This window comes from Aythya ferina (genome assembly GCF_964211825.1).
Source record: "Aythya ferina genome assembly, chromosome: 11".
NCBI lineage: Eukaryota > Metazoa > Chordata > Aves > Anseriformes > Anatidae > Aythya > Aythya ferina.
Genome location: NC_140307.1, coordinates 6,014,278 through 6,035,978, shown reverse-complemented (window position 1 = coordinate 6,035,978; position 21,701 = coordinate 6,014,278). Strand labels below are relative to the sequence as shown.

Below are 21,701 nucleotides of genomic sequence, written 5' to 3'. Positions count from 1 at the left end.
TCATACTTTTCCAGTGTGTACCAGCCAAGTGATTGAGGGTACACCCAGGATAAAGATACGAAGCTGTTTCTGTAGTATTTTACTGAAAAACAAATCAGTACATCTGTTCTGTGGAGATAAAGAGAATTTAGTACATAAATGCATGCTGGTTTCTGGCTTCCAAGGAGCCTAAAGAAAAGGCAAGAAAAAGAAATAAAAACAAAGCAACACAAACCCTTACAGAGCTCCAGGCTTGTGTTACGTTTTGCTGTTTCTTTGCCTCTGAAAGCCCAGCACACCTTCAAAAATTCCTGGCTGAGGTAGATATAAAAAAAAAAGAGTCTAATTTGGACTTGTGCAGCCCAGTCCTATCCTAAATAAACAGTGCTGCCTGGAATCGCTTGCCAGACAGTTGGCATATCTTGCAGATTAGCTAACACTAACAACAATGTGCTTCAAGAAGAAGAGGCTGAGCTTGGCCTCTGCTCCCCAGCTGGGGTGCCAACACAGGGACCTGTGCCCATCTGAGCCATACACGGTTCCTCTCCCTGGCCCCAGTTGCAGTTGGGATATTTGCAGACATGGAGCTGCTTGGCCCCAGCCCTGTACCCTGCACAGAGGGCTGGAGGCAGGCTGCAAAGCAAGCGGGGAGAATAATTCCAGTACAAATTGCTGCAAGTGTTAAAGCTCCAGGGAGCAGATTTAATAGCTGCCTTCCACTCCCGCGTTGGTTTGTCAGGCTCTGGTTTATGGGCACAGCTGGACGATGGTGAGAGAAGGCAGGAAGGGGAGGCTATACTGTGCTTAAATTTGTGGAAAAATTAGTTTGCACTTGTTTGGGCTTTCCTTTGTTGTTTCATCCCTGTAAGGTTAGATGCATGGGGGAGAGCAGTGGGCTGGGAGTGAGGAGCTGCAATCTGGCTTGCCCAGATCAGGAATGTGGGAACCAGCACTAGGCAGGCCTTACACGCTTCGTGAATGGCAAAACAAGGTTTCAGCAGCTTGGTCTGGAATTTGGGTGGCCACATGTAAACACCACGAGCTCAGCCTTCTGGGCAAAAAAAAAAAAAAAAAAAAAAAAAGTTACGACTTCAAGCCTATATTTGCCTCAGATTTCAAATGGTGAGAGGGGGAGGGGGAATGTATAAATGCCAACTCAGCAAAATGAATGGTTCACACAGAAAACCCAATGTTGGCAGTGAAACCTGACTCACTGAGAGCCTCTTGTGTATTAAGTGCATGTGCTGTAGTGACAGAACAATATCCCTGCTGCCCGTTGTAACAAAATCAAAATGCTACTTATTCAAGTGTTTAGAGATCAAAATGCCCAGAGGAAAGGAGCAAAAATCTACAGGGATATGAATAAGTGGAAGCTGGAGTTCCAAATATCCCTTTAGGGAGGGTGAGAGGCAAAGAGTGTTGGTGCTTGCTGGAAGCTTAGTGCCCATGCCGTGTACCTGCAGGACAAATCGGAGTCCAGGGCAGTGCTGCAGGGCTGCTAGCACCTCCTCTTGGCATGGGTATTTGGGGCAGCTGCCATCCTGCATGGGTCTGCAGAGCTGGCAGGGGAGGACCTCAGCATCATCTGACTGCTTGTGTGGAAATGCTTATCTGACCTGGCAGGCTCTGCCAAGCTTCGTGTAGGAAATATAAACACTTTATTGAGGTTCCCAGTGTTTTTCTGTTCTCCTCCCACCTGTCCCCAGTGGCAGGATTGCTCTCTAGATCTCAGAGCTGGTGAGCAAGGGATGCCAGCGGTTGCTTTTGCCAGCATCTGTTCCTCTTGCCTCCAGCCCAGGACATGTGGGCTTTGCATGTTGATCCCCTTTCACGGAGGGGGGAGAAAAGCAATGTGTTCTTGTAATGCCCATGGAAAGGCTTCTGGTGCTGGCTCTGCCCCCTCACTTCTGTCAAATTCAGTTCTTAGCAAGGGTAAACCTTCAGTCTTTGGCTTCTGAGCAATGTAACTTCTCCAGCTCCAAATCCTTTTATTGCTCAGCTGCTGTTGACTGTTAAAACTGGTCAGAAGCTGGAAAACTCTAGACAAGGGGAAATGTTAGGAACATGCTAAATTATAAGGACACTTGTGTTTGATTGAGAGAAGTAAATTCTGCCTGTTACCAAGTGCAAAACATGCTGCTAGCAGCCAGCCACCCCAAGACCTATTGTAGCCCTGCTCATCAATGTAAATGGAGGATGCTGTGGCGGAGATGTAGGGGAGAGGCTTCCCTACCCCGTAGTTGTGTTGTTAATGTAAAAGTGATGTCTGTAATGTGCCAGTGCATCCTTCAGTCTCTTCATTCAGCCTGTACTGCCATTTGACATGGGAGGTAAGGAAAGGGTACACTTATTTTCTGGTAAATCTTCAGATTTGCTTTTGAATGAGGATGTGGTGGGGAGGGAATGGGACCAAAAGCCTTGCAAAGAAAAAATAAAACAAAAAACACCATAAACCAAACCATATACAGCAAGCTCTGTGCTTATCTAAAACCCCTTCTGACCATTTCTAGACACTTGAGGCTGTGTGAGCTTTCACTTGTAGCAGGTGGCTATAGGGTCACAGAAAGCAAAGCCTTGTGTTGGGACTGTCACTGCCTTACATCTGTGGAGGTGGAGAGTGTCTTTTGGCTGGCTCCGTCCTTCTCAAAGGGTGTGGGAAGCTTGAGACATCAGCCTTTTACCCCTTGCAAGGCTGCCGAGCAGAGCAGCTAGCACAAGGTGCCTTTCCCCTTCCCGGCAAAGGGCTCTCTCCTGTCCCAGGGGGCACGGTGCGGGCGGCGATGCTGGGGACACAGTGCCCTCTAAAGGGGGACCTCGGAGGGAAATGGGAGGCTTGGGAAGCTCTGCTCGCAAAACTTGCCCGTTACAGTCTGAAATTGCTGGAAATAGGTTCCGGATCTCCTTGAAATTGCCCGAAATCATTCGTTAACTAACCTTGCAAAGACTCTGAGACGTTTTGAAGAGGCTCAGCCCCGGGAGATGGGCAGTAAGCGGTGTCAGCAGGAACAGGGTGTCTGCTTAGGGAGTGATCCTGCCCCAAAAACACAGCATACAACAGTAGGATCATCCCTCCGTGCAGCAAAGGCTGTGTTGCAAAGGACGAGGAGGCGGCCTCTCCATCGGCCAAGTGTGTGGGGATCCCCTACAGCATTTGAACCATTTCTGGTCCTTGGTCTTTCTGTGTTTGGCTATCCTGGATAGGAAGACATCCATGCAAGGACCATTTAGAGCTATGTTAGCAATGCTTATCTAAGACACCCTTACTTTATGAGGTCTGGTTTTTGCAGTTTTGACTGTTTTGCTGTTGAACACCCTCCTAAGGTAAATGGAGCAAATCAAAGTGAACATTCCCGACAAATTAATGAGCAAACACATTAGCGGCTCTGAAATGAAATGCCTTCACATCACATAAATTCATTTCACAGTGTTTATATATTTATGGAAATGTCTTTGAATTATACTCCCAGCTCTAGCAGAGATGATTTCTTCTTCCATTATAAAGCAGGTTATGTGGTGATAACTTCTAGACCCCTATGAGCTACTGGAGCATGTAATTATCTTGTTCCGCTTATTAATGATGAAAGGTCTATGCAAGTCCCAGAGCAGTTGTATGTACTAGGCTGAGTAATTTAAAGAGGCTGTGTAAATTTAATTTAGTCTCAAATTTGGTTGCTGACTTAAAATAATCTTCAAACAAGGAATGTAAATGTTTTGGGGCATTTAAAACTTTTCAAAATCATTGATTGATATGTAGTACTGCAAAGCTAAACGTAGCATCACAGTGCTGATATATCAAACTGAAAAAGTGGGCTGTAAGTAAAAAGCTGACCAGGCTCTACTCAGAAATGTATATTGCAAACAAACATCAAACTAACACAAATTATGATTTTGGATTTTAATTTTGAAGTAATCTTATTGGTAATGGAAGACACGTTAAAAATGAGTTTCATCCTGACACCCTTGGGAAGTGGCCAATTTATATACTTCTGGGCTGAAGATCTGCAAACCTCTTCTCCCCAACCTTCCTAAAATGGCATCGCTGGTTTTATGATGTCTCCTAGCTATAATCCTGCTTCTACAGTCTGCCATCATAATGCTAATTAGTTCTGTATGTAAATAAACTATTGTTGACAGGACACTTTCAGTGATTCACATATGACTCATGGAGAGAGAGAGAGGTTTTAAAAATGATTTATCCATAAACAGAGATTCCATATGTCCTAATCTGGCATGGATTTCTCGCCTTCTCTTTATAGCAAGGAATGTGTGTATGCCTGTATAGCAGGGCTATAATGTGACAATTTGTCTCGGAGCGAAACCAGGATTTATGGTACTTACTGGAGACCACAGAGGTAAAAACGAACAGCAGGCTGCATTTAATCATCTGAATTTTCAAATATTTCTTTGGCTTGGGTAAATGTGTCTTTGTTCCTTTTTGGGAATGTGTTCAGCTGTAGGATGGGGTCCTGTAAAGTTATCTGAATATCTTGCGGGCATGCTTAGTGGAGTGCATGCAGGGGGTGGGAGAGCAGCATTGGTGGGGATGCTTCTGAAGGTGAAGGCTTGGGCCCAAAGCTTTCTAGCTGACTGCACTTCTGGCAAGGCTGCCGCTATTAATGTGTTCTTGAAGAAAATGCACTTACTGGTGCTATACACATCCAATAAGCGCTTCTGGAAGTCAGAACATATCCCTAATGCCAGATAAATGCCATAGGAGACTCAGGCAGAGGAGAAAGTGGAGTAGTAACCAATTAAATGCTATTTTTCGATAGGGCCTGATTTTAAGGCCTCTACTAAGTATATGATTTGTGCTGGTATGAGTGGCATTGCTGAGTCTTATGTAGTTAAGAGGCAGATGCACACTTCAGTGTTTGGAAACTTCTAGGGATTGAAGTTTATGTTGAAGTCTTTTCTCTGGGCTTTTTATTTTTGCCTTTGTCTTGACTGCATTATATATCCTAGTGACACTGTTTGTTCTCCTTGTCTCCTCCTTTTCCCTCTTGCTTCTCTCCAATTATTCTTGGTTTTGGCACAGGGTCGCTTATGTTACTCTTCCTTTAAATCAAAATTAAGTTTCTTCTAGCCACAAGACTTGAAGAGCTGAAGCTTTGGGTGAAACAGGCAGGAATTGTAGAATTGATGCCTGGAAAACAGCAGCATAAATTACCTGAACACACAGAAGGCAGATTAAAAAGCCACAAACCAGTGGCAGGTGGTATTTATGCTTTCATAATTTGAACAAGACAATGCTGCACATGTGAGCCATAAAATGGGATGAAAATGCGCTACTGGCAGTGAGTTGTGCTGACAAAATAAGACCAAAAAGCTGAATTTTGTCGATGTGGGGGCAAGGCTGGCACACGCTGATAAAAAAAAAAAAAAAAAAAAAGGCTGTCTGCTTATTCGTGGCAATGTCAGCTTTTCTGCCAGTGGGGTTGGAGCCCGTTTTCCTGCCTGCTGAAAGAGCTCTCCAGGGGTGGGAGCAGTTTAATCAGGACAGCTTGTTGCAGCCTTCAGGCTGCTGGTCCTGGTGGGGCTGCCGAAGTGCCAGTGCGGAGGGGATTTGTTGGCTGCAGACTCCTGGCTGCTGAGAACAACGCCAAGCTCCGGTCTGTTGGCAGAGCTGTTTGTGGGAAAGGCAAAGCCAGAGCTGATTTTTCTTACCGCTTGGATTTGTAATGACTTTCCCTCTTCGGGCTGTGTAGGGGGAACAAACAAAGGCACCATATTGGCTCACCCAAAGAGGGGATCCATGGTGTGGGTTTTCCCGTTTGTATCACATTTCTTGGTTCATGGCTTGGCTTTGAAGTCCTGAGACTAGCAGTTGTCATTCACTGGTGATGCTGGCCAGGGTTCAGCAATAAACCCTGGTGGTAGGGCTGCCTTTTAGCTGGTCCCAGGAAACTCCCTTCCAGCTGCTGCTCCTTCATCTGATGCATGAGACTGAGCATCCTTTAGCAGCATCCATGCCAATATTTGAGGCAAGAATCTACCAATATGTGCCAGCAAACAACAACAACAAAGTGACAGGGCTAAATTCAGACCAGTTTCTATGTAATAAATTTGGGTAAAAGAGTAATTTGTTGTGAAAAATGGGTATTACATTTTTATCCTTGTCATGTGAATATCTCATAGTGATTTAATCTCTCCATTTGCTGAAATGTCTTCCCATTTGGTGTTCCTCTTTGTCCTTTGTTTAGTTCTGTACAGCATTCCCAACAGTGATGTTAATAATAAGATAAAAGCAGCAGGTATTTTCTGACACTTTTTCCCATGTCCTGAACATAATGATTGCAGTTCCCTCAGTTGTGAAACTTTTGGCTCCTTTACTCCTGACTTTGTCACATGGGCATTTACTATGGAAAAAAAGGTAGGTGAATAGAGAGTATTTTAACTTTGGCACAAGAGGGAACTATGATGGCAACTCTGAAATGTGGAACCTGAGCCCAAATGTGGGGATGCAAAAAAATGAAACCCCACAAACGACTAGATGTTTTCAGGTAGTTGAGTTTCTGATGCTGGCCAACTTGTAAAAAATAAATAAAATAAATGTTATCAGGTCCAGGCATAGGTTTTATGAATGCAGCACTGAACGGGTGCACCTCTGAGTCTGAACACTGCATCGTGGGAAAGTATCAAAGGGTGTAGCTAGAAACTGGAGACTGATCCAGTTCTGATAGTTTTGTGGTCTGTTCCTGTTGTTAATATTTATTACTGTCTTTGACCTTTGTTTCCCACCTGACCATTTCTGGTATAAACACGTGGTGGTGATAAAAGTGAAATAAAAGCAGATTGGTGGGAGGCAAAGCAGAAATCTGGGTGTGGGGTGGGAACTGCATTTGCCTGGCTCTATACATACTTTCCTTGTTTCTCTGCCTATAAATATGTGACAATTTATGGAAAGATTATTAGATTTCTTTCATGCTCTCATTGCTTATGCTTTGAGAGTTGAAGTGAAGAGTTGGGGTGCTTGGTTGCCATGAGGCGAGCAATGTGTGAGCTGCCTGCCAGCATATCTTGGCTACCTGTGCTTACTGGTTTTAGCCGCAGAAAGAAGTTGGGGTTACTGTGTATTTGATCTATTTAAAAATAAAGGAAAGGGAGATTATTCCTCATCTTTTAAACAAATTCCTCAAGGAGCATATCTTCAAAATAATTTGCACAAAATAGCTATTTTGGTTGAGCAGATAATCTCCGAACCACCTCACTTTTCACACTTTGGAAACTGTGTTCTCTAGCAACCCCAGGTCCATGAGAATGACTGGCCTTTGGTTTGGGGTTATCTGATACAACTTTTAGTGAATTTTGAACATATTCTGAAAAGTCAGTGAGTTGCCCAAGATGCCTACTGCTCTGTGAAAGGGTGACTTCAGTATGAGGTTGCACCTGAACACTCATGCACAAATGTGATGAATACCCTATGTACTAGAAGACCTTCGCTTGGGGGGTGATTTTGTACACCAGAAACTCTATCCAAATCAAAGCAAGACAAAAGCATAGAAAGCTGAGGCTTATATTTGTAATTGCTCTGAGATGTTGTGTGGCTGTACTTGGAAGTGCAAGTACAGGACAAGGTCATGGGAATCACTTCCTATTCCTGTCCCTTTGCCCAACTTTTTTGCTGTTACGGGCTTTGAGAGAAAGGTTGGTGGTGTGAAAATCTTGGTGCAGCTCCTGGAAATGTTTTGTCTCAGGGTCTGAAGTGTGAGCTTAGAAGAGCTGTCCCCAAGGCACGTTTTACACGTGCATGAGCTCTGGGCGGAAATGGTGAGATTATGACCAGGTCTGATTGATTAGTCAGTTTAATTATATTTTTGGCAGAAACATTCTGGCAGAATCCTCCAAAAGCTTCTGGGAGGTAACTCAAAATGTAGGCCATGGGGGAAAAAGTAAAAGCTTGATTTGCAGGTGCAGCTGGCAGCTTAGCTATCAGTTTACCTATATTTGTTAGCAGATGGTTGTGGTTGCCATTTATCTTCACATCCATTGGAGCTGATTGGTAAAGGCTAATATTTACAGTGATGGCTATGGATTCCACTGGCAGAGTCAGGAGTGTGTGGGCATAAAAATGCAGAGTGATTCATGAGAACCTGGGTTACTTATTAAAAGTCTATTGAAAGCAGCTTCCTGTGCAGGCTACACATTGCCATTTCTTTATCTGATACGAAGTTGCTACAAAGTTTTTTCTCTGATAATGTTCCACTTGAAGCTTGATAGGTCTTCTGCCCAAGTCTGCAAGTACACAGTAGCTGTGCTAGCTGTCCTATTGAGTGTGGGAATTGTCAGGTCCTGAAGAGGTAGGGGTGTCCTTTTTGACAGGTAAAAAATGTCCATTGTTGAGCAGTGATGACAGTGAAAGCTGATATGGGAAGCTGATTTGAGGAAGGCTGTGACAGGGAGGTAGCTAAGATGAGTGATGACATTTGAAGTGAAATAACTGCTTATAGAAATTGTATCACCTCCAAGGGGACAAGAAGGCTGTATGGTGTATTAGGACATTGACTTCCTGTGGGCCCATAATGTCTTCAGGATGTGGCAACTAAAAGATGGTTTTGGTGTTTCCTGGTGCTACTAGCATTTTGTATTAGCATGTGAAGCTGAGGTCAACCATCACTGCAGTTTGCAAGAGGACTTGGTCTGGACTCCTAAGAAACTCATCTTGCTCTGGTGTTCAAGGAGTTTCTAATCCTTCCCAGTGCCAGGAGGAGGGAAATCAGATCTAGAATTGCCAGAGGGACTGGGCAGGCAAAAATGAGAGCATTTTGATATATATTTTCATATTTGAACGTAAGATTTTAAGTTAAAGCTGATTTCAGTGTTGTTCCTTCCTTATATGTTTCTTAAGAGCTAAACAATCACTGCTCTGAACAGCTATTGAACTCATGATGCAAGTACATGGGCTGTTGCCTGTCCCTTGGTACCATGATATTTGAACAGTGCAGTTTTCTTTGCTGTTTGTGTCCTGTGTTCATGGAGGGAACCTTGCAGCTATGCCAAGGACTCTACTCTTGTCAGTCTGTCCAGCCTTGGTGGTCACTAGCAAAGAGAAACAGTCTTGCCTTTTGAGAAGGCATCCAAAGAACAGGTTTGTGATGCTCTGAACACCAGTCATTCAAGGAGGGCAAAGATCAAAAAAAAGTTTGCAGGATTTTTATCAGAGCTCAGGTTTATATTTAGCAGCTAGGCTGCCTTCCCTTAGCAAACCATTGGGACCGTGTAAAAAGAAAAATCTAGGTCACCCTGTAAGAGGCATGGTGTGGGTGCCTTTGCAATACTTACAGAAAAGGATCTGGGGGGAAAAAAGGGTACCAGTGGCAAAAAGCAATTGTCAGAACAGATGTAGATAAGTGAAGTAATCCAGAAACTATCTTTTGGGTTTATTTAGCAGCTTCTGAAGAGCTTGTCTGAACACAAGCTTCAAAGTGGATCAGAAGGTTGGGCCTTGTATGATCTAAACACACATATATTACTAGAGCCATGTTTTGCTCCAGACTCTGCTACTGGCCTGGAAGAAAGCAGATATTTGGAGAAGATATTCCATCTGTCTTTGATTTTTCCATAAAATCAAAGCATTGATACCAGCTACCAAGAAAGCATGTGGAGATAAGCTGATGCAAAATTAATTGCACTAGTAAAATAATTTCCATGATCATCTGTGGCAAGTTTCCCAAGCTAGAATCTTGAAATAACTTTTTTTTTTTTTTTTTTTTCTCCTGTAAATAGAATTCCCTTAGTTCATGACTTTTTTCCCTCAAGTCCAGAACACAAGAAGAATCTCAACTTTCAGTTGCTTCCACTTAATTGGATTAGTCATCTACCTCCACAGGTATGTGCCTCAGGTCCAGTTCCTGCTGACATCCAAACCAGTGGGCCGTTACACAAGGTAGATGGAATCCAACATCAAAGGGGAGCAATTTGGGTTGGAGAGGTGCCAGGAGCCTTTTGTGCTTATCCAAATACCTGCATGCATGGAGATTTTTCTCATTGCTGCTGGAGCTCCCTTGTTGCGTGTCAGAAAGATTAAAAGCTTTGCTTGAGAGCACGGGTTGGCTGCCACTGTCTCCAATGTCTGAATGGAAATGTTGTGGGTCTGCCTATAATGTTGAAGAGCACTTCTTGTTCCCCAGACCTACTAGCATATGAAAATGAAAGGGAGTGCTATGTAAAGTTATCTACATAAGCTTTTTAGCAATGCCTCGATATGATCAGCTCTTCATCTCTTCCTGTCATGCAATCAATGAACAAAATTAATAATTATTGTTGCTATAAAGTGGCAGGAAGAGTTTGTGAGGAGATGAGAGCACTAAATTCCTGCTGAGTTCTCCTAATGAAGCTATTTCTGCAAAATAGCTTCTAAAACATCTGCAAAGTTCCCTGGAGAGCCTGCTGGGAATGTGACATTGCAATAGTTTGCTGCTCCAGTACAGACCTCAAGAGTGTGCTCCATGCTCTTGGCTATGGCAGCCCACAGCCGGTGTCCCTGTGGGGGTGACATTTGCTGTGGATAAGGACCACCTGCAATCTGAAAACAGTTCCTAAATGGACACTGGGAAATTTGGAGCTGAATCCAAAGTCCCCTGAAGTTCAGAGGAAATTCAAATGAATGTGCACTCCAGCATGTGAGAAATTAATTCCTGAGTTCTACAGAGCTGAGTGCAGCTGCTCTGCAAAATATGACCCCTTAGGTTTGTACATTGAGCCAGATGCCTCAGGAGAGTTTGTGTTCTTTTCAGTATCCTTCTGGGAAAATAGTATTTGTTCCACTTCTGGTCTGTGGAGGGACTTGGGAGCAAAGGCAGAAGAGAGAACTGGGCTCTGCTCCTTCTAAAAGATAAAGTAGGGTTGAGCAAATGAACCCCTACCATAATCTGGCAAGATCTGCTTTAGTCCAGGCGGTCAGCCAGCCTGCTGGGCACAGCCCAGCCCTTTCCCTGTGCCTTAGCTTTCATGTTTGAGAAGTGGGATGATGCTACTGGTCCTTGGATTACTTTGAGCTACTGATAAGTAGGTGGCTGGAAAAGGAAGATACTGTTTAGGTATTGCTTAGGTGATGGGGCCTATTCCCTCTTATTTCCACCTCCTTATCACCACTGTACAGAATTGAAAGATTTACTGCAGTATTGGTCTATCATATGAAGGGATGAAATCCATAGGATTTTGTCTGCAAAAAGCTCAGTTACTTGTACAAATGCAGCCTTTCACAGAGCATCCCCTAAAGCTGTGGGGGACCTGTGCTGACACCGGGGGGGGGGTGGGGGGTGGGAAAGGGTGTTAGCACTGGAGCACCCTATATGGCCCACAGTACATTTACAGCTACTCTGCCACTTTTAGTGCTCAGTTTCCTTCCATCTGTCCCTGGCTGCCTCTAGCCCTCTTGTATTTGCTATACTGAGACTCAGCTCTTTTACAAGCCATGGGGCAACTTGCCCATACAGCTCAGGCAGGTACAAAGACTACCCTTGAAAGTCTTGTCCTGGGGGTCTGCATCTGTAAAACCTGGCTCTATAAAACTAGCATTTGGGTATGCCTGTTTCCAGTATAGGATAACGTACAAAGTCAGGAATTCCAGTGTTAGCACTGGGTGTGGATTTGCCACTAGCTTTTTTTTTTTTTTTTTTTTTGAGGGGAAGATATTCTTGCTTTATTTCCAGAGGCAAACCTTTCCAAAGTTGTGAACACAAGAGCTTGCTAAATATTAGCTTTCAAGGTTTTAAGTCAGTGTTTACTCGAGTTACCTCTGCTTGAAGTCTATATAAAGAGTCATGTTTGCTCAGGCATACTCCTAAAAGCCCCAAGACATGGCTCTGGAAGGAGGTATGCGGCAGCAAATGTAAATATTGCTGTCCTTAAAAACTGGAAGCTCTCTTATTAATCTATAGAAGGGAATAGTAATGTAAAGAAAAGGCTTCATTAGATTTGGAGGTGAAGACTGCAGAACGGTACCTGGAATGAGTGAAATTCAGTGATATTTAAAGTATGACTTGGCTAAGTTTTGGCCCTGCAATTGCAGGTGCTCTGCTGTTCACCAGTGTTGCCTTTTGCCATCATCAAGGCAGCATTTTCTAATACCTTAGACTTGTAAGCAGTTCCTGGGAACTGTTTTTATAGGGACTTTTCTGGCCAGACTATGCTGGCCTCTTGCTGTGGGACAACAGCTAGATAAAAAAAAAATATATTCTTTCTAGTTAGCAAACTGATTGCCTCCCATCTTCTGCCAGTAACTAGTGTCATTTTTCTGAGAAGGTCATGGAAATGTGAGCTGAAATTCAGGTGCTCTATGATATGATAAACTGGAGAGGAATTTCACAAGGGATTGCATAAATACAGTGAAAAAAAAAAGGGAGGGGGGATTAAAATTCAACCACAATATTTACAAGCGGCTCTACCTTCTCACATATATGCAGGTATGTGGAGGCCAAAATTCACATGAGTGCCATGCAGCTGAGAGAGGGATCAGAGTGCTGAGCTGGCTGAGGAGAATTGTATTTGCTCTTGGCGTAACACTTTTTCTATGTATCAACAGGCAACCCATCAAATCCCCACTTCATTATTTTTCCCTTCTATAAGTAGCTATTAGCATCCTTCCCACAGCAGGGAAGTAGGATGTAAATAAATGGAGCTGAAGTGTTTTCATGCTGCAGCAGGAAACTGCACAAGCTAACACAATGATTGCACTTACGGCGTATTGCATCTAAGGCGATGCTGTCTAGAGGAGTGAAGGATTGCTGCAGAGCTGGAGGCAGCAGGGCCGATGGATTTATGGTTTTCCGATGCCATCTGCTGGCATGCACCTTACTTGTGCACTGAGCTGCCGAGCTCTCCAGCTTCCCTCTCTCAGAAGCAGACACTGCAGCTCCCCACGTCTTTGCAGGTGGTATAACCCCAAACCATCACCTCTCGCTGCTTTTTTGAGCTTTGCAAATCAAATGTTCCCTGCAGCCAAGCACCTGTAAAACCACTCTGGTTGTGATCCCTGCTGGGGCTGGTCTTTAGCTGGGTGCCTGAAGGCTATCCACACCTCCCTCTTTGCATGCTGTAATGCTACATGCTCCATGGGAGCAGACCCTGATCCAAGGGGAGCTGCAGCTGGATCTCTTCTGTGGCCTACCAGGCTAAAAACCCAAATCCATCTGATTTTGAGGGAGTGGGTTTTTCTGTTGCAGTAATGCTGTACTAGGGCAAAATTGTAATGATACTGCTGGAAAGCTTTGGGAGCAATGAAAGTTTTTGTATAAATCCCTGAAATGAGCTGGAGGAAAAAAAAAGTTAGTATTTGGAGGGTAGAGGATGTGAAGAAACTTGTCCCATTCTTGTCTTGTAGTCCTGCAGAAGTGCTTCCTATTAAGTAAAGCTGATTATGATAAGAGCATCTGTTGATTGCAATCCTTGATTTTTACAGGCATTATCACTCTCAATATGCAGGTAGAGCCTACGCAGCACAGCAGCTGCTCTGGGATGATGGGTACTGCAGGAGAGCTGATCCCTGGAGCTTCCTCTGAGTCCAAGCAGCCAAAGCTCAGCTGCTTGTAAGCTCTACTTGACATGTGCTGACGACCTGGCTGTACTCATGTGCACTGCATGAGTTTAGTGGGCAGGACCTCTGTCAAAGAAAAAGCTGAGTAGAAAAAGTAATGAAATTCATTTTTTAAGTCTTATATTTTTAAGAGGTTTTCTTTCACTTTGAAAAAACACCGCATAAAGACTTCAGACTCTGCTGTGACAATACTTGTTACAATTCATGTACCTTGCTTTGACCTGAATCTAGGTTTGCCCAGGCCTTCCTTCAGGAAATTTGCAATAGTAAAGTACAAATAAAGTTTAGAGTTCCTGACACTTAATTTTAGTAGGTCAGGAGTGGGTAGTGGCAAGACCTAGCTGGAATTTGTATTAGCATATTTGCAGATATGGATCAGAGGTTTGAAACCCAGATGTCAGGAGAATGAATGAAGAGGAGAAATCACTAATCAAATTTTCAAGGACTGCAATGCAATAAAACAGGGTAACTTGATGGGAAATGTAATAAAGCCTCCTAGTCTGTTTTCCAGCTACATTCAGGCTTAATGTTTCAGGTCTTATGCCTCCCTCTTCACGTGGGCTTTAAAGGGAAGGAGGATGTCTGTGAGGATCCGTGAGGTTGTTTTAACAAATGAGTCTGGTAATCTTGCTGGATGGATCTTTGAGGCTTCCTGCTCATAACAGGGGGCAATATTGTAAAGAAATAGTCTATCTTTAGACCACTGCTGGTGCAGGTAATTCCAAAGCAGAAGCATACTGCTAGAAGTGTCTGTGAGGTGACACCAGATTTTTTTCCTCTTGTTAGCCTCTAAGTGGCTGAATCTGAGAGGCATTTTTTATCTTTTGCATGCATAAACTAACTTTTCTGAATTCCAACACTTGATTTTGTGATAGGGGAAATAGGTAGTTGTGCTTGTTTTCAATTGCACCCCCTTTAAAAAACATGAATATAGAATGTTTATCAGCAAAGAGTAATGGTCATAGACCATAACAGACAGGATGTATATTTTACTGACATGAAGCAGATGTCTGCACACAAAATAGTGCTATCCCATCCTTGTTTAAAGTAGTATGAATGCTTTTACTGGGAACAGGAGTCTGAGGTATTTTTCCATCCTGTAGGATGAAAGAATGTGAGTAAATTCATAGCAGAATTGCAGGTGTTTACTTTGTAGAAAGTAAACTTTTTTTTTTTTCCAATTATACAGCGTAAAAACACAGCAATAATTGACGTACTGCTTGAGTTTTGAATTTGAGCCAATAGTAAAGTAATAATGAGGCATTTTGGTTTTTGTAATATTTCAGGCACATTAATTCTGAAGGTTTAATGCTGTGGCTGAATGGGAGATTGCACGACGGTATTGCTGCCTTAAGACTTAGGTGGTCTCTGCAGATCAAGATTTTCATTCTTCTTTCTCAAAGACTTGCTTCTGGATTTCATGCAAAACAAAGTTTAGCTGGAGCCGCCTGATTATAATTGTAAGATTTACCTGTAAGGGTAAATTACAGTACTGGGAAGTAGATGATTTTGAGGGGTTTTGGGCTGATTGTAGTCAGTTACTGTGAACTGGTGAGTGCTCTTCAGATGCTTTGTGGAGGTTTGGTTACACTGAGTCTTCTAGTTCCTGTGGAACAAGCCTCAACACCAAAGACACATCTGGAAGTTTTCATGCTTCCATGCATTGATGCTAATATTCACTGGAAGTAGATATGACAGTTTCACTTCATGTTCCTGTATTGCTTTGTAGCCAGCTAATTTGGTTTGGGGGTTCAGAATTTTCATGTGGTTTACCCCAGGGCTGGTTGTACTTGATGGTGGGAGAGAGTTTCTTTCATCCGCAAAAATCCTGAACACATGGGTACACAATAGGAAGCTTTACAAGAAGATTGTGAGAACCCTTATTTACCAACTATCCTGCAGCGGGCAGACCTGATTTTCTTGGTGTGTTCATTTCAAGTCCTTCAAACACCAATTCCACCTGTTGAACTGAGAGCTGCAGGAGATGGTGCTCCTTTAGGGTGCTGAGAGCTTTCCTGAATGTCACTTTGCTTTATTCTCACCAGGAAACTCATACTCAGGCACTCATTTCTCATCTAAGCAATCTTTTTTTGGGGGGCATTTTCTCATTCAGACTGTGAATGAGCTACATAAATTTTTTTTTTTTTTTTTTTTTTTTTTTTTTTTTTTTTTTTTTAACAGGAAAATTCAGTGCCAGAGGCTGGCTGAGAGCTTTAACGTATTACGGCATTTTACTTGAATCTCTTTGCTCTCAACGGCCACACAGTGGCAGCAAATCCCAAATAGGTTACCCCATCCTTAGTACTTGTGCTGGGAGGAGGATTAAGTTCGTGTTGATAGGGTAAGGAAAGATGCACTGAAGTTTAAAAGGAAAAAATAAAAGTCCACAGGAGCACAGGACTCGAGGGGAGAACTTGAGCCCGCACTGCTCAAGTTTAATTCTTGACCTAGAAGAATCTTCTGCAAGGGAAGCCTGATGGGTTTATCTTCTTGTACTCTGTTCCTGGCAGAATCAGAGCAGCTGGGCTGCTCTTGAATAAGGCATTTATAAGCCTTTCCTAGGTATTTCAGTAACTTTTGGTGGAGTTGTATTAGGCTTTCAAGGAGCTGATTATGCATGAATTTAGCATCTCTATGGGGATGAGTGCTCCTCTGGTTTGAGAGCACATATACTTTAGTCCGTCATTTTATCACTTAAGGCTTCAGGGTTCTGTCTGGCTGTGTACTTTACAAGAATAAAGCCATCCTGTAACTATCCCTTGAAGCCTAAACAAAAAGAAAGGATACCCTCAACGTAGATAAGGAACAAAAGCATGGAGGTGAGGGCTTCCTTTTCATGGAGAAAGATTTATCTGGAGACAAGTAAGGAACTGACTCTTTTTTTTTTTTTTTTTTTTTTTTTTTTTTTTTTCTTTTTTCCAAAAAGAGCTTTATATTACTAAATCACTTAGTGTTTTTAAGCATGTGAGTGTTTCTTCCCTAAAACTGCATGGGAAATACCTCAGGTGGGGAATGGAGAACAATCTCAGCCCTCTGGCACCATGTCATCCCTGGTGCCAAGACCTGTTTGGTGCCTTGTGGCCTGAGCCATAAAAAGTAAATGAAAACAAGGCTGAAAGGCAACCAAAAATAATAAAAATTGGTTAAGTGGGTCCAGCTCAGCAGGTCTGTGTTACATGCAGCCATAGTTGAGGGCATCGTAGTTACAGGAGGAGCTGTTCACAAAGCAGTAGTCAAGTGAGATAGGAGGCTCTGGGAGCAGAGAGGAGCAACAGGGGCAGAGCATTTGCACGAAGGAATGTGGTCATACAGGAAAGCAGGGCAAAGCATCACGGGGTGTGTGAACTCTGAAGTAACTTCTTTTGCCTTCCTTGTAAGGAGATTAAAGGAGATAGAATCTGAATATCTTCCTTAATTATCAACATTACCCATAAATGGAGTAATTCACTAGTTTAAATAGGAAATAATATAGTAAAACTTATTTAAACAACTCATGTGGAGCAAGACAGATTCAGCCCCACTGCTTTGCCTGTCCTGTAAGAAAGGGTATCTGGAGCTATAGTCATAAAGCTGTGCTATAACCCTGTAGTACACAGTGCATCTTCTGGTTGTGCCTCTTGAATATCATCACAGGCCCAGTTAGTTCTTTTATTCGTTTGTCTTTCCAAGTTTGTCAGAAATTATGTATTACAGCTGAGATGTATTTATCTTGGAGATAGCAGTTAGATGGAATATAGAGCTTGTTGCCAGTTTAATTTTTTTCTATTTCTCACTAGTCATTTATAATAAAAGAAAAATAGCGCAGCCCAAAATAATTTTTTACCTCTTGGTCCATAAATCTTCACTCCTCTCCTTGTCTAGAAGGATGAGGATTTCTTTGCGAGGTGGTACAGAAATCAAGATTAATGCTTGTGTCCTATGCTGAACAACACCTGAACATTGGCAAAGGCTTGGCTTAGTCCTTCTGAATTTCCAATATAATTCACAAATGACATGTTCTAGCATGAAATTCGCTATTTCACTGCAGGTAGCTCTTGGAGTGTTAGACTGACTCTGAACATGATCCTGTAGCCTTAGGTGTTTTTAATGAATCTATTACACAAGGTTTGAACTCATTTTCAGGCTGCTGGGTGCAGATGTACTCACCTGACTCATGTGCACACTTGTCTGCTGATCCCAGCATTCCCCAGAGACAGCTGGCAGGAGGAAATGGGCAAGCTGGCCATCAGTGGACACTGAACTTGTATGCTGAAGGTAAGTCAGACTTTCTGGTGATGTTCTTTTCCTTTCAGGATAATGAGCAGTGGCAGGTTCCCCATACTCACCCTTCCCTCCCCATACAGCACTTGCTCATTTTTTAGACATCAGACAGGTGACCTGAGCTTTAACAACGTTCACTGCAGCAGAGGTGATGGCACCATTCTCTTCATTCAATTTGCATTTTCAGACATCTTTGTTTGCACTTTTATCCACTGGCTTGCTCATGACACTGTGCTTCTGGAGAAAGAGAAGCCTTTCAATACTATTTCTAAGCAAGCTCGATGAATCCTCTGACCAGCCTCTTGCTGTTCTTGTATAAATGTGTACAGTGGATGGTGCAAATACTCTGGATTTTATAATACATTCTCATGAGTCTCAATGATTTTCTTCACCTTATGTGTACTTCTAACTTCCATTACACCTCCTATTTCCCTCCTCCCCTAGGAGGCCAGACTCCCAGCCCCCTCCTCATCACAAAGCTGAGTTTGCAGTAGTAGTGCTTCAGGTGAGCTGGCAATGCACCTCCCTTTCCTGGGGTCCTGTTCATTCTGCTCTGTATGGCTTTTTCCCCCTGAATGTGCCCAGATCCTGTTGTTCGGTCTCATTCCTGCTTGCACATGTTTTCTGAACCTTTGGCTGTTTGCATAACCAGAAGCATATTTCCTGGCTGGCGTGCAGCCCTGGGATTTGTTTGTTAGCTCTAGTCCTGGATGGGGGTGAGCTGGTACTCAGAGCTGTAGACTTCTGCTTCACGTGTTTTGCAGAGCCTCCCCTGAGTTTAGCCACTAGTCCCACATAATTTGCTTGTGACTTGATTTAGGTTTCTTTTTGTCCTATTCCCCATCCCAAATACTGCTACACTTGGAACTTATGCAAATATAAGATTCCCACAGAAATGTCTATTTCAGCTTGAATGGCAAACTACAATCACCTGCCAAAAATGCAGAGGCACCTGGAAAACAGCCTGTGCCAGTGGTTTTAGGCCCTTGTGCCAGATGATGCTCCAGATCTGTTTCTATTTAGCTTCATTGCATAAGAGTGGTACTATTTTTTTGAGTACCATGGGCATGAACATTAGTGGTAGAGACAGCAAAAGCAACTAAGTAGTGTTAATTAGCATTGACTAATGAACTTTTCTGATCTTAATTAGGTATAAAGCAATTCCCATTTGAGGCAAGAGAAGAATCTGAGCTTTCCCTTCAATGACAGCAGCAATCTTTCTGGAGAGTTCAGATGCTGCGATCACTAAAATGGCAAACCAATTAATAGTGGAAATATTTGAGATGTCACTTGTCACTCATACATACAAAATAATCCATGATCTCCTACAACCAGAAAAAAAATAAAGCTATAATAAGATGAAGATGTGGTGTTTTCCTGTCAGTGAGAAGGAAAGGAAGAGGGGAAAATATTCATTTCAGAGGGAGGAGAAGGAGGCACTGCCATTAAGCCTGTCTTGTATTGCCAACATTGAAGAGAAATATTTCGTGATTTTTTATGACTTTACTAAATCATATGGGAACATCAGACTGAATAAAGAATAATATGGAGGAAAAGAATGACTCAAAGGGTGATCTGTCTTACTGAAAGTATGGTATAGCTCTGTGCACATACTATTTCTGAAACTGTTTTCCCAGCTTTTAAGGTTTATCCTTGAAGTCCCTGACTCACTTAGAGCTATCAGAGGAAATAAATACTGTAGTCTGAACAGGATGTTTGTAATGTTTCTGGTGGTATAAAAATAACTTTCCCAGTTTCAATTAGTTGTCTTAAAGATAATTTTGGATTTGTGTAATGAAATTTGGCAGATTCCTGAAGATGCTATCTACTTAACTACCTGTGCTGTAAACAAGATCCTCCATGTATGTTACTACATCAGCTGTTAGAGGTGATAGACTTGAATAAGAAACAGCATATTCCTTCTCAATGTTTGTGAAAAATCAATGTGATGATCATCTTCACTTTTAGATTAGACTTCATTGTTTGTTTGTGATTTTTCCTATTTGGTGATGTTCCAGACTTCAAAAGGAATGAGTGTTTCCTTCAGGAAATTTAACATTTTGATTGTTTTTTCCTAATTAAAGTAAATGTAGTCCTAGACTTTATTTCTTTGTTAAAAAAAAAAAATAATAACAAAAAAAAGTAGTACTAAATTTAACATCCACCAAAATTTGTACTTTAGAAAAGTACAAAGCAAGGTGGGGAGGGTGTTGAGGGAAAGAGGAAAAAGTTACTATTTGGATAGGCCATGTGTTAGTTTGAAAGCATTAGAAATACTTAAGTTATATCAGACTTTCTCAGCATTACCACTCCTTCACACTAAGACTTAAAAGAAATCTATGTAAACTACAGCAGTGTGAAATATTCAAAAAGGCAAATGAAGTAGTGGTCCACACTTCCGTTTTTTTTTTTTTCCCATGCACTGTGAACCAAAGTGGGGAAATATTTTACACTTGCACCTTTTTCAGACTAAACAAAATATTTATGTATGATCTTCAGAAAGGACGCTCACTTTAGGTGGGAAGCAACTTGCTGTGTAAGATTCCCCAGCTGACCTAGTTGCTGCTACCTTGTCTTTAGGAGCCGGGACAAGAGCACTAATTGTAGTGAGAAGGTGTAATTCAGAGAGACCATAATGACCCTGTGGGACTTAAGGTATAATCAGTGGGGTCCTCTGCATATAGCTAAGCTGCTGGAAAATATTGTTGTTCCCCAGATTATCTGTCACAGCCAGCAGCAGTAGCATGTAGGTGACCTCTTTGGAGGCCCTGGCAGGGTGATCCCCAGGTTGGTTGAGCTGGGTGAGCTTGGGGAGAGGCAGGGGACATCTGAAGGGCTGAGGGAAGTGGCAGTCACCTTCTGCTGATACCAGTGTTTAAAAGGCTGTCAAACCTTAGTTTCTATTTCATAGCTACAGATAAATTAGGTTCAGACAAATCTGATTCTCAGCTAGCATCAGTCAAAATTGCTACTCAAATTTATGCAGCCAATTGAGGTTTTCCCAAGTAATGCAAAACCAGGCAAAGCAGGACAGCCTCACTGGCAGGGTTTCCACACCTGAACTCAAAGGCCAGACTGTTTTGTATGAATGCTGAGAGAAGCAAATACTCTGGAAATTTTCTCTTCCTTAGAAAGCAATTGTTTAGCAACATTACTGCTAAAGACAGGGTGTGTGCAGTGGTGGTGTGAGAGGCATGTTGGCTGCTTCAGCACAGGATTAGAGGGGGTGGGAGGGTAACTTGAAGGCATCTTTTAAATTAACACATCTTTTAAAACTAACTAAATTGAGCTGCATTAAAGTGAGAAGGAACCGTTATGTGTTGCAGAAACTCACCTTGTGCTGTCCAAGGACACCTAGCAATAGAGTTGTCTGTTCCTGTGTCCCTGTGACAATGGCCCTGGGCTAGGGCGTTGGATGGTAGGAGCGTCCTATCCCCTGTTCCAGGCAGAGCAGGTAAGTGTTGATGTTGAATCCCCTGCTGATGTTGGCTCTGCTGTTCAGTGTGTCTTTTTTTCTGGGATATCACCTTGATTAGAAGAAAGGCCAAAAAAAAAAAACAAAAAACAACAACCAAACCAAACCAAAACAAAACAAAAAACCAAAGCAACAACAACAGCAAAACTATAGGGTTGTTCTAAGAGGTGATTTATCTGCTATTAATTTACAGCTTCATAGCTGGTAACTTTGGGAAAGGGGAGATGGGAACATGCAGAGGTTTTTACTAGAGGTTTATAGTTGTCTGTTTCCTCTCAATGTATTTGTCCTGGATTTCCTTCTCTGTATAGTTAGTGAATGCAGAGAAATGGCATAAAGTGAGCCCGGCAAGGCATAGAAAACTGTGCCAGTAGTAACGGGAGAACGTTGCTCACTTTGTGGGATTATTAGGTTTGATGTGAATGTTGGAAAGGGTATATAGTCTCTTATTTA

The 21,701-nt window shown here is 42.5% G+C and overlaps 1 long non-coding RNA gene across 1 annotated transcript; it reads left to right on the top strand.

The window, feature by feature from the left end:
- Positions 1-2,245: 2,245 nt before the first annotated feature.
- LOC311442812 lies at positions 2,246-19,193 on the top strand. The gene is made up of 4 exons (XR_014696886.1): positions 2,246-2,309; positions 17,636-17,767; positions 18,218-18,278; positions 18,924-19,193. It is a non-coding gene; the product is annotated as an uncharacterized lncRNA (long non-coding RNA).
- The last annotated feature ends 2,508 nt before the right edge of the window (positions 19,194-21,701 follow it).